Source organism: Cyprinodon tularosa, unplaced genomic scaffold (assembly GCF_016077235.1).
Source record: "Cyprinodon tularosa strain WSP-4 unplaced genomic scaffold, ASM1607723v1 ctg30, whole genome shotgun sequence".
NCBI classification, from domain to species: Eukaryota; Metazoa; Chordata; class Actinopteri; order Cyprinodontiformes; family Cyprinodontidae; genus Cyprinodon; species Cyprinodon tularosa.
The window spans coordinates 4,236,294-4,248,329 of NW_024039008.1; the positions used below are offsets into that span (position 1 = coordinate 4,236,294).

The 12,036-nt window shown below is 37.6% G+C and overlaps 1 long non-coding RNA gene and 1 pseudogene across 2 annotated transcripts in view; both read right to left on the reverse strand.

Annotated features, from left to right (window-relative positions):
• Window positions 1–383: 383 nt before the first annotated feature.
• Window positions 384–12,036, reverse strand: part of LOC119787647 — a 28,686-nt gene continuing 17,033 nt past the window's right edge. The window contains exons 3-5 of one of the 2 annotated variants that reach the window (XR_005281346.1): window positions 9,397–9,486; window positions 1,247–1,428; window positions 384–1,098 (exon numbers count right to left, since the gene is read on the reverse strand). This is a non-coding gene — a long non-coding RNA (uncharacterized LOC119787647). Of the gene's footprint in view, window positions 1,429–9,396; window positions 9,487–12,036 lie in introns of both variants that reach the window. The other variant, XR_005281345.1, reaches the window with a different exon arrangement.
• On the reverse strand, window positions 11,624–11,742 carry LOC119787770 (annotated as a pseudogene).

The following is a 12,036-nucleotide window of genomic DNA, read 5'->3' on the forward strand; positions in this document are numbered from 1 at the left end:
CAGACAACCACAGTTGCTAGCAATCTAGCTGTGATGATTTGCACCACAGATCAGTGCGGGCATGACAGGGCAGGGCTAAAGAAAGTAATCCCTACCCAGTCTGTTTCAAAGGCCCGGCTCCCCCCTATTTTCTATTATGTATATTCACTATGTAGTGCATGTATAATGTTTAAAGTGTGATCAAGAGTCCCGTTTTGTGACTTTGATTAGAGTTTTCAAAAGTTCAACAGTCTTATGGCAATGGGGAAAAAGCTGTTATAGAACCTGCTGGTCCTGCATTGAATGCTGCAAAGCCTCTTCCCAGAGGGCAGCATGGAGAACGGACCATGCTGGGGGTGTGAGGGGTCGCTGATGATGATATGGGCTCGGGACATGCAGCACTGGGATGAAATGTCTTTTACGGAGGGGAGTTGAGCACCGATGATCCTCTCTGCTGTTTTCACCACTCTTCTCACGATCTTCCAGTCTGAGGTGTTGCAGCCTTCACACCACACTGTGAGAATGCTCTCTATCCTGCTTCTGTAGAAGGTCATGAGGATGAATGGGGGCAGGTGGGCTTTCCTCATCCTCCGCAGCAATTACAAGCGCTTTTGTACCCTTTCGATCAGTGAGGTGTTTATAGTCAAGTGACGTTGTCTGTCATGTGCACCCCCAGGGATTTGGTGCTGCTGAATACCTCTACAGCTGAGCTGTTGCAGTGGTGTGATGTTAGGCTGGTATAAAGTTCTCATGTTGACATTCAAGTCCCTTCACCACCTTGCCTTTGGACTTAATCATGCTTTAAACTGCCTGCAGCCTCTCTCGGGCCAAACAACCTGTTGTTTACAACCTGCGCCGAAAACAATTCTCATAATCAATCAAGTTGTACAGGGTTTGTTTCATAGTAGTTGGTCCCTTGTAAAAGCACATGACGTAGCCATTTAAAAAAACTGCTTAACATCCATTGTAACCAAAACCAAAATAGAGTAACCAAAATAAACCATGCTGTAAAGCTCAGAACAAAAGGACCCAGTATCCGAGGTGGAAAGACAGATTTAACAAATCGTTTATTTAAGACGAAACTGAAGAGAACAGCGTTGGCATCTAAGGCAGGAACCTCTGCAGGAGAGCACAGGTTAGTGACCGTGTCAATATTGCGAATTATGATAATGAACTTGTGAGTCACTAACTCGGACTGGACTAGAAGACCAGGTCAGTAACCATGTCTAAATGGCAGAGGATGATGATGAATGTGTGAGTAACTAACCTGGTCTTATAGTTCAGTCCAAGCCCAGAGGATAAGGTAGGTTTTAGGTGGTAGGCTGCCAACGAGACGTTGAGGTTACAGCCCAGAAAGTTCTAAGTGCAGGTCGGAGGTTGGGGAGTGAGCAGGAGACCAGAGCCGTGCAGACCAAGGAACGCAGGATAATCCAGAGGACAAACCCAAAGCTTGGGTCAAAGACATGCATGGTAATCAGAACCAGGAAATCAGAGGTATGAATTGAGTCAGGGTACTGTTCGAGGTTTGGTACACAGGCAGGCAGAAATCTAGCAGGAGTCTGAAGACATGTCAGGCAAAAAGATCAGAACGAGGACAGGCAGGCTCAGAGGTCCAGAGGCAGAACTGGTCAGGATCAGGCAATTAGAAACTCAAAGGAATGCTAGAGAACTATTTGGTTTGAAGTGGTTTGAAGGCTGGTTAAATAGATGCTGAAGCAGGTCGATCAGATGAATAGTAATGAGAACTGGGCAGAGATAGGTAGGTAAATAAAATGAGTAATCAGACCATTATTAGGTACAAGATCATGACACGGGCACTAAACCAGACTCAAAAAGCAAAAAATGCTTGCTGGAGCAAATTCTTTTTTTACCTAATTGCATTAAAACAAGCATTTGCTTCTTTGATTGATTTCTTTTGTCTTTAAATAAGCCAATTTCAGTAGAGAATATTGGCCATAGCAGACATCTAAGCATTGTAACACCCATCATTTTCAAAATATAAAGCCGTTCAGTTTGATGTGACTTTTTAAGGCTAAATATGATGTGGGGAATTTGAATGCAAAGACTAAAGCCCGGGTCACACCGGTTGCATTTGACTTTTCAAGACATTTTTCTCCTTGTCACACTGACTGCAGTTTGTATACAGTGTGTATAGAGAACTATACAATGGGTGAACAGATCCCTAACTTTTTTTCACTTTTGTCTCTGTGCCCCAGAAATTGAACCAATGTCACACATTGACTATGTCAAATTAGTAAAAGTAAAAAAAAAAGAAATAAGTAAACAGACAGTGTGTCTACAAAGCAAAGCTCTACTTCATGGCCAGCCTGCACAGCATGCTTTTAAACCAGAACAGATACACGTTGTTAAAAACAGAATGGCAACCACGTCTAAACAAAAGGAACGCACAGCAATATGGGCTGTTGGACAATTTATATAGGAACTGGGTGAGGTAGTGAGAGGTGATTCTCAGAGAGCTGTCTGTGAAGTTTGTTGAAGTATGCCTTTTTTTTCATAAAAATGGGAACGTGATAAGAAGCACATTCTTTTTTTGTGGCTCAAAGAGGATCGCTATTTTACTTCATCTATTGTCTGTTCTACTGAACTCCTATTATAGGTAAGGTATTATCTTCGATTAAATGTTTAATGAATTGTTTATGGCTGAGTCCCCCCTGCCTGCAAAGTACACACTGTGTGTTTCCAAACCGATAACCTTACTGTTTTCCTTGGCAACTAAGAGATTTTACTTAGCATTTCCCCTAAAGCAGATGTGTTTAATTTGCAAATGTATCCCTTTTTCTGTCAAACACATGAAATTGCGGCTGAATTGCTGTGAAGTTCGACTAAAATAGACCTAGTGTCTATCTCAGTCAGAGCTGCAAAAGGTCCCTTACAGAAAATTGTGTCAGGTGTTTTAATTCCCATTCCCTCTCACTCTCTCATTGCCACAACCTGTTACAATAAGATATTTTGTTGTATCGGACTCAAAATTGTTTTCGTGTGTTTAGGCCTTGATTGAGCTTGGTGATATTATCGGCAATAACACCCTAAATATAATCATTTAACAACTACATTACTGTATCATAGTCCCACTCTAATGCCAAGAAAATATACCAAAAATGTCAAGAAAGTGAGACTTACACAGCAACTGCATGGCTCCCTAATATAAATTAGCAGAGATTTAATTCCTGATAACGGTCTTCATAAGAGCAACATTGCAAGTCAGAATTAGAGCAGAAAATACAATGTTTAACCCGAGTGATGCAAGGCGAGTTTTTTTTTTCTCTTTAATTCCCTATTTTGGTAAATATATAAATAAATAAAAAGTTTAACTTTTTGCCACTAGAATTGCTAGAATGGCAACTTCTAGGTTTGCTACCCTTGAAAACAACTAGCTACCAAAAAAAATTAGGCTTTATGATATAAGCATTTTAAATACACCTTGTATTCTGTTCTATAGGGTGGCTGACAGGTGCAAATGCACAGTAAATGAGGAACAAGCTGACAAAACATGTGTAATGCAAAAACAGACAACCAGATAAAAACAAACGCAGCAGAAAAATGCTGCAAACAAGAAATGTTGTAATCACTAAAAATAAAGACCAATACATACATACGACAATGAGTCTCAAATAATAAATGCTTCAACCACAAACAAAATGCAGTGAGAAAAATCTAAATACGGCAATTACAGAAAGAAAATTATGCAAATGGTAAAGACAGCAGCAAACATGGCCATTAAATGTACTTCAGACCACTAGAGGGTGTAAAAAAAGAACAAACCAAACGTAACAAACACAAAAATATGTGTTTTACTCCAATAATTTGATAAACAATCCTAAGAAAGTTACAGGCTTTTTCTAACCATGAGGTCTTAGCATAATAACGACAGGATATTTTGCCAATCCTCTCACAAGTTTTATTTGTTGTTTTTTTGACCAGTATGAGTACACCTTTTAGCTACAGCTAACAAATGTTCAATTTGGTTGTGACAAACCATTTAATACCAATGCTGATATTCATTTTGGACCACAGCCATGTTTGGAAAACCCAATGTTCTCCAGCGTCCATTAAACAAAAACTGCTACCCTAAGATGAGAAGAAATCGAATGTTCATGAAAAACCTGAAACAGCAATTACAAGTTCAAACATCTAATGAAATTGAAAATTATGAAAGACCAGTATGAGTGTCTACAGTGAAGCAAGGTAAACATCAGCCTGAGCTTAGAGAGTATCATTTTGGAAGGAAGTGCCTCCTTGATAACTCACACCCTCAAGCAAAACAAAAACTTGTATTCTCCAATCTTAACCAGCCAAATGCTTCTTCTTAGAAAGTTTTCTGGTCAGATGAGACAAAGTTTGAGATATAAACATCTGTAGAAGATTTAATGTGACGCTGTCAAACCACTTGACAAAACTGACTGTCAACGGGGGGAAATGGTGGAATCATACTGAGGTTCTGTTTCACTGCAACTGGTTGAAATGCATTGTACATAGAAAATGAAATAATGAAGATGGAGGGCTACCTCAAAATACGTTGACTTTACCTTAGATCATCAGGGAGACGGTCAAAAACGGCCTATTCCAACATTATGATGATCACATATTTTTTTATATGAGGCTCCGATAAGGTGTCTGAAATTGTGACCTCAGCCAAAAGAAAAAACTATGAATAAAATCTATTCTGAAAATTTGTAACAATATGCAATTGAATATCTGTTAATGTTTGTTTGGAATTTGATACCCCTTTTTAACAACAACACAGAGAAATGAAAAATGAATGCAATTTTATTATAGAAATGGTAAAATAAAAGTAAAAAACTAAAATGCAGTGAAGTACGATTTTTTTTTATTAAAAGCATGAACCATTTTTTGGTTCAATGTATAACTTTTTTTAATGATTGTTATTATTGAATCCCATTTTCTTCTCCCGTTGATATTTGACAAAAGTACTTTGCATGGATCTTTTATTTTTTATTTTTATCACAGCTTTTTTTTTTCTTTAAAATATCAAAACAATGTGGAAAGCTGGATTCGCAAAAAATAAAAAACTGGTAAGATATTTTTTTTTATTTTGTGTGTGTGTGTAGTTACTAATTTGGGTGATAACATTTATTTTGTCCAATAAAGTTGATGGTGAGATAAAAGCTAAAAGATGTCATACAGAACCATGTGGAAAGAAGGTATATTCTCACAGAGGGATGCTAAGACCGTTGTTGTGGAAGACATGAGCCTAGCAGAAAAAAGCAAATGGGCTCTAAACATGTTGAAAGGCTTACTACAAAGAGGTATTTAGTTTACTACTCTTGAAGAACCTCAAAAGAACAAAATAGGAAACAATAGTGGGTTAGCATGATTGTGATGACAGGGAAAGGACAGGGAGCTCTGTTGTCTTTGGTGTTTTTCTTACCCAGTAAAAGGGAAGTGAGGCGTACTGATGACCAAAGCGACAAGTACTTAGGAACACAAAGGAGCTGGTTAACCATGGCCCTAAACTCCAGGAAGTGTTAATCAACTGAACCCTTAGGAAGCCAAGCTACTGTGCAATTTTCACCCTGAGGTAGATTGGAGTTTAGCAGCTGCAAGGTAGAAGCAACGGGCAGATTGAGTTATGAAGGATTTGTTGAGTATGGCTGATTTGCTTGATTTGTTATAATACATTTGTTTAGGCATTGTGCCAGCAATTTCTGTTCTTAATTTGCACCTCACTTGAGCATGCATGTTTAATCTCAGACTGAAAAGGAGTTAATATATTTTAAAGAAAATATTAAAATGCAATTAAGATTATCTAAACACAAATAAATTGCTCTGTGCCTTCATCCTCAGAGTTTAAATAGGATATTTGTGCATTTTAACTTGTATGTCACAACCATGAAAGAATATAAAGACAGTGGGAGCAATTTAAAACATTCACATTAACTACTGAGCAGATTCTCTGGGCACATTACGCTTCTATGATTTCAGTGGCTTGCAGTGGAATATGCTGGTTAGACATAATAATACGCCCAATTCATGTGAACACAAATGTATCTATAATGAGTAGTGTCCTAGTTGTTCAATTCATTACAGAGGTTCTCTAATGCTTTCATCCCTTGCTCATGCATTGGTGTAATGCAACAAACCGTGCATGTCACAGGAGTTAGGGAAGCTTTGTGTGTTTGCCTGTGAGTGCAAGAGGGAATAGTGAAGGGTAGGTTTTAAGTATAAACACATTTGTATTAAATCTTTCCGCTTTTCTAGCTTATGAGGCTGACCTTAATTAGTAATGTCTGCCGAGTCAGTACCAAGCACGCCTGCCCACAAACAAGCAACAGCAACAACAACAACAGGAAGCAGGCAAGAACCTCCTCACCTCAAAACATAATTTCTTTCCTATATAGAATTTTAGTAAGGGCTCACAATCAAAAGGATCCCTGGATTACTTTCCTTTGGGAGTTGTTGCTTCCCAACAGGCTCAAGGTTGAATGAGCACAATTCCTAATTATTTTTTCAGGTTTTCTGGAAAATTGGTCTTGTTCTCAGTTTTTTCCTTTGGCTGAATGAGGAAGTAAGATAGCAAGTTTTAATGGAATGCACCTTATTCTAATTAATAAGATGATCCCCTCTGTGGTGTCAAGACCTTCCTTATCAGGCTGCTTTGATAGAGATTTTATGTGTTAACTTATTTTCTCTGCTCACACCTGACACGTCCACTGTTGACTCTAATGAAAATCTTCGAAGAGGGACTGCTGTGACCTTAATTAAATATGTGGAAAAACTGGACACACATACAGCTTGAAATGTAAAGGAGGCCGTAAAACAGTATTATATAAATTTTCTGTCATCAAAGCCAAACTCATTATGTCAAGTATTTTATTTGTTGTTCTAATAAAGTTGTAAAAATTTCTTGCCTGAAGCCAAAAAAATACCTCTAGTTTGCCTCTGGAACTTTGACATGCTTCATTAGAAGGTACAGTTTGTAGCTTGAAGTATCTATTGCACATCCTCTGATTTCCTATTTTTTAGGGCCAGATCTTCAAATATTTTTGTGCATGCATTAGGTGACCCTTGTGGGTGATCTACAAAGATTTCTTGTACAAATGACAAGACATGTAAACCGGTTTGGTTGCGCCATATTGAAATGAGCAGAACTGTTAGCAGTTTGTGAGTGGTTAAAAAATAAAGTTTTAATGGGGTAACACACTCAATATGATGAGGCCCTGGTATAGCTCTAGGGATGCTGCAGAAAATAAGTTATACTGAATGCCTTGACCAGACTGGCACTGCTGTGGCTCTAGCTAAAGAAACAGCACTTTAGTGAAAAGAAGTCCACACGGCTTGATGTTCTTTCCAAATATTGGTGGGCAAAACTCAGTGTCCAAGCACATGAATGTTCCTTTGATCCTCCAATATCCACTCTGTGTTCTTGTGTTTTTGTTTTTACTTTTTGATTTTGCTTTTCAAGTTAGGGCAGGTTAGTGGGTTGATTTTATTCTAAAATTCATTGGGACTTGTTTCTGTCTGGTGCTGAACTTTTGTCTTCTGAAATTCAGTAGCTTGATACAGAGACCTCTGCTGTGTCCAGTGAAACTTCTTACAGAATCCCTACAATGATCTGTACCGCTTCTATACATGCGTTCACATTCCTGTGCCTAAAAAGTGCGATGAGTGTATGATTTTTGATGATACTTACACCACTGTTACACTGCATTCAGTGTGACTCCAACATAAACCATTTAGTGGAAATATAATCATGACAATATTTTGTCCAAAGTAATATTAATGATCATATTAAGACAAAAACATTAGATTAATTATGAAATGGATAATGGATTATAAAATGGCTAGATAAGTTGATCAGGAAGGCCAGCTCTGTGATTAACTAGTGAGAAAGGCTGCTTCTGTCCTAGGCTACACTCTGGACTTAGTGGGGAAAGTGGCCGAGAGGAGGGTGCTGTCCAATCTTACATCCGTCATGGATAGCATCTTCCACTCTCTGCACCAGACTGTAGAGGAGCTGAGCAGCTTTAGTTTAGCTTTAGTGAAAGATTTTTACACCCTGTTTGTAAGATGGACCCCTGCCACTGTAACACCACAATTTCCCCATTGTGGGATAATAAAGAGATTTTTGTTTTCTATTCTAATTATAAAACATGGGAAAGTTGCCTTTGTCTGTTGATTGAAGTTGCTTAAAAGGAATATAAACGTGGGTGCCATTGAGTTTAAGATTTCAAAATTCTTTTGAAAATGTCAATTACCTACATTTGGATATCCTCCACCCATAATTTTCCATGTTTTGGCGATCAGAATATGAGCTGCATATTAATGAAAAAGCTGCTGAGTTGCATGCTGAAATCATTTTGTGCCTTCCTATAAGATTGTCTCTGCAAATGTGCTCTAAGTTGCAGAATCCTTTGAAGATCAGGCCCTATGACTTAAAGTAGTAGGGAAATGGCAACCGTTGCATTTCCGAATTCTCCAGAATGGTGCACGACTTTACACGAGTATAAAGTGAATGTGAGTGGTCATTTAGCAGGAGGGCGGGCTTGTTGTGGTGGAAGGTTCGCAAGCAAGTTTGGCTGTGGCTGGTAAGCATCATGCTAACCAATTAGCAACCTAGTGCTAGTAGGTTCCTAATGCAGGAGGAGAAGAGTTTTGTGTCAGAGGTCATGGATGAGTCAGCGCTGCCAGTTTCGTTAGCTCTATGCCTGCCGAAGACATAGACGTCCATTCCCGTGAACACTGGGATATTACTCAATGGGAAAGTAAATAATGATTCTTATTTCTTATTTCAAGTGTTGGAAATATTAGATGCGACATATGATACTATGACTAAAAAAATTTGATTGACAGATGACCGTTGATATATGATTGACCGAATTTAGGTGTACAGGCTGACGTATAACTAACTGGCCTGCATAAAATAACAGGGAACAACCCCCACAGATTTAAAGACAGGATTTTTTTTAAATAGAAATTTTCTCAATATTGGGACAATATAGTCTAATAAAGAGTACATTTATATACATGTTTTAAGCCAGAATTATTTGACATTTAAATATGACTTCCCTACAACTTTAAAGCTAATGAAATATCTAACTCTGAATCTTCTTGTCCTAACAACTCTACCATGCAAAGTCAGTAAAGTGGGCAACAATGCCAACTCAAGATTAGGTATGATCTTTTTTATGTTCATACCAGATTCAATGGTGATATGGAGACTTGTTTAACCTGGAGTTTATGTTTAAAAAGATCAAAAGTGTAAACTGACTAAGACTGTAAAGGGTGACGAAATAGGGCACTCTTATACTTTTGATAAGGTGAGTATAATTCTCAACATGAAACAGAGTTGGTGATTCCACTGGTCTGCAAGCTCAGCACGAAGAGCCACTGATGTTGTATTATTAGTGTGCAAGATGGAGTTAGTGCAGTCATCACCCAGTGTGAGGTGCCGGCTGTCTTTGCTCGTCTGGCTGCTCCTCTGCTTCTCTCTCACTGCATTAACAGCAGGGAGTCGCCTCCCAATGCCTGAAAAAGACACACTCCATTAATTCTCCTTCAGGACCCAGACACAGCTCAGATGTATGATGAAAAAACTACAGAAAAATATCCAGCTCAGCTAGAATTCACTGCTGATCACTTTTTTTTCCTTTTACATATTTTATATTTTGTGTAAACACACACATAATTAAGCATGTATGCAACACAGATGTCTATTAAACTGTTGTGTAAAGAATTTTCAAAAGACTAAATTCTGTGTAAAATACTTTTTTTAACTTGCAATATTCAACAAAATATGTAACGTTGAAGGCGTAATGCCAGTCAGCTGTTTTAATAAAATTATTTACAGAGTCCGTGGTGATAACGCTGCTTGATTATTATTTGGCTCTTGACATATGTTGACCTCTAAAAAAACTACTTTCATATCTGTAACATATTGTGTATTAGTCACCCTTTCTGTTGAAGTATTAGTAATTTAGCTTGGAAATGCTATAGTGATTAGAAAAACCAGAAATAAGAAAAACCTACCTCAAAGTTTTCTGTTTTGTAAAGAGAGGTTGTTCAACCTCTGTGTCTGTTACAGGGGCATGGAAAACCAAAACACTATTACTTGCAACAATGCAGGAAACACCCTATCCATCTTCCTCTCAAAGACATGCAGAAATAAAGGATGGCATCTCTTTTTATTTGGTTAAACAGGTATCTCATCAATATTGTGAACAACGAACATTTCAGAAAATAATCACTGGACAAGAAATATGAGATAACCTTGCGACAGAGAGAGAGAGAGAGAGAGAGAGAGAGAGAGAGAGAGAGAGAGAGAGAGAGAGAGAGAGAGAGAGAGACATGCTGGATTGCATAGGAACTTAAGGAACTGCTAAACAAGAAAAGAGATTTAATTTCACTATAGGATCAATAAAGTCTTTTTTTAAATGAATTAAATTAATTTTGCACAAAATCCACATAGGAGCAACAAATGGCGCCTGGTCCACAGATCTAGTCTGTATACTCTGTATTTGCAAGGCTTTTTGATTCCTAAGTCAATACATTTAAAATAACATGGTGGGCAATGGAGTGTGCTGTGCCCTGCCTGAGGACACTGGTAACAATGTGCACAGCTGTCACACCCACCTATATCCAGAGATGGAAACTGAGGAAATTGGAATAAATAACACATTTCTAACATCAGGAAGACACATGAAAGATCAAGAAGCATGCTCAACCACTGTAGAGACTAAGGACATTGTGACAGGTCAAGCTTAAGACAGAGCATTTATTAAGAATGATCTTCTAACCATGAAATGTCATTGCTGTCAATCACTCAATAAATCTAAACAGCCATCAGTCATGGCATAAGGTGACATCTGTCAGTTTGAACATTTTATTATTGGTTTTCAAATGGAAGGAGTAATTCAAAACATGAATACAAAGTAATGCTTTTGAGTTTACATTTAGATCCATGTATATTGAGCAGTTGTTCAGCCAGGTTTTTCTAATACCTCCATCTTAAAGTCGTAGGGAAACGGCTGTTCCAACGGTTGCAGTTCCGAATTCTCCTGAGCTGTGCTCGACTTTGGTAACTTGATAGATTTTTATTTTCCTTCTTTATCCCATTATTCCTCTCCCTTTATCTTTCTGGACAAAACTTTGCAACACACTACATTTATCAAATGTAATACAACATCCTCTCCATTGAGAGTCGAGACTTGACTTGCAAACCAAAAGAGTCTTTCCTTCTTTTGCATATCTAGTTTGTTGACTTGGTAATTGCTTTAATTTCTATCTTCTCTTTTTTGGGTACTACTATTTATTGTATATGGAGCTCAACAGACATAACATTTTCCCTGTTATAATGTTTAGCCACACTACAAATTGAAGTAATGAAATTTAAATGCACCTTAAAATCTAATCTTCATTTGACCTTTTTATGAAAAGTTTTGCGGGTACATTATCTAATTTCTTGGTTTAGTTTAGAAAAACTCCTATAATGAGTGTTCCTTTATATATGCTGTTTTACATTCCATCTATATTCTGACTAATATGCAATGACAAATTATACATATTGGCACTTAAAGGAGAATATGAAATAAAAAATGTATTATTAGAATGCTAAAGAAAACTCTCACAAAAAAGCAGGCTGCTTCCTTAAAATCAAAAAGTAAAATAATTACAGTACCCAGATTTCCCAGGCAGTCTCCCATCCAAGTACTAACCAGGCCCAACCTTGCTTATCTTCCGAGATAAGACGATATCAGGCGTGTTCAGGATGTAATGGCTGTAAGTCCATTGGATCTTACTTGTGCAATTTAAGAAGCAAAAGTCACACCTAAACCTGAATCCAACCAAAGCATAACCACAGTAAAAAAAACAGTTTATAATAAATAAAACATGTGGGATGAATGTGTTCAATCAAATGGCAATGTCCTTTAATTAATAAATTGTAGAAGAATTTTGACAAAATGTCATTATGTAGCGCAAAAGTCCAATTCGAATACATAAGGGAAATGATTGAAGAGAAATTATATTTTTTTTTTCTTTCCCCAAAATATCTATTAGTCTTTAAACATGCTAAAATCA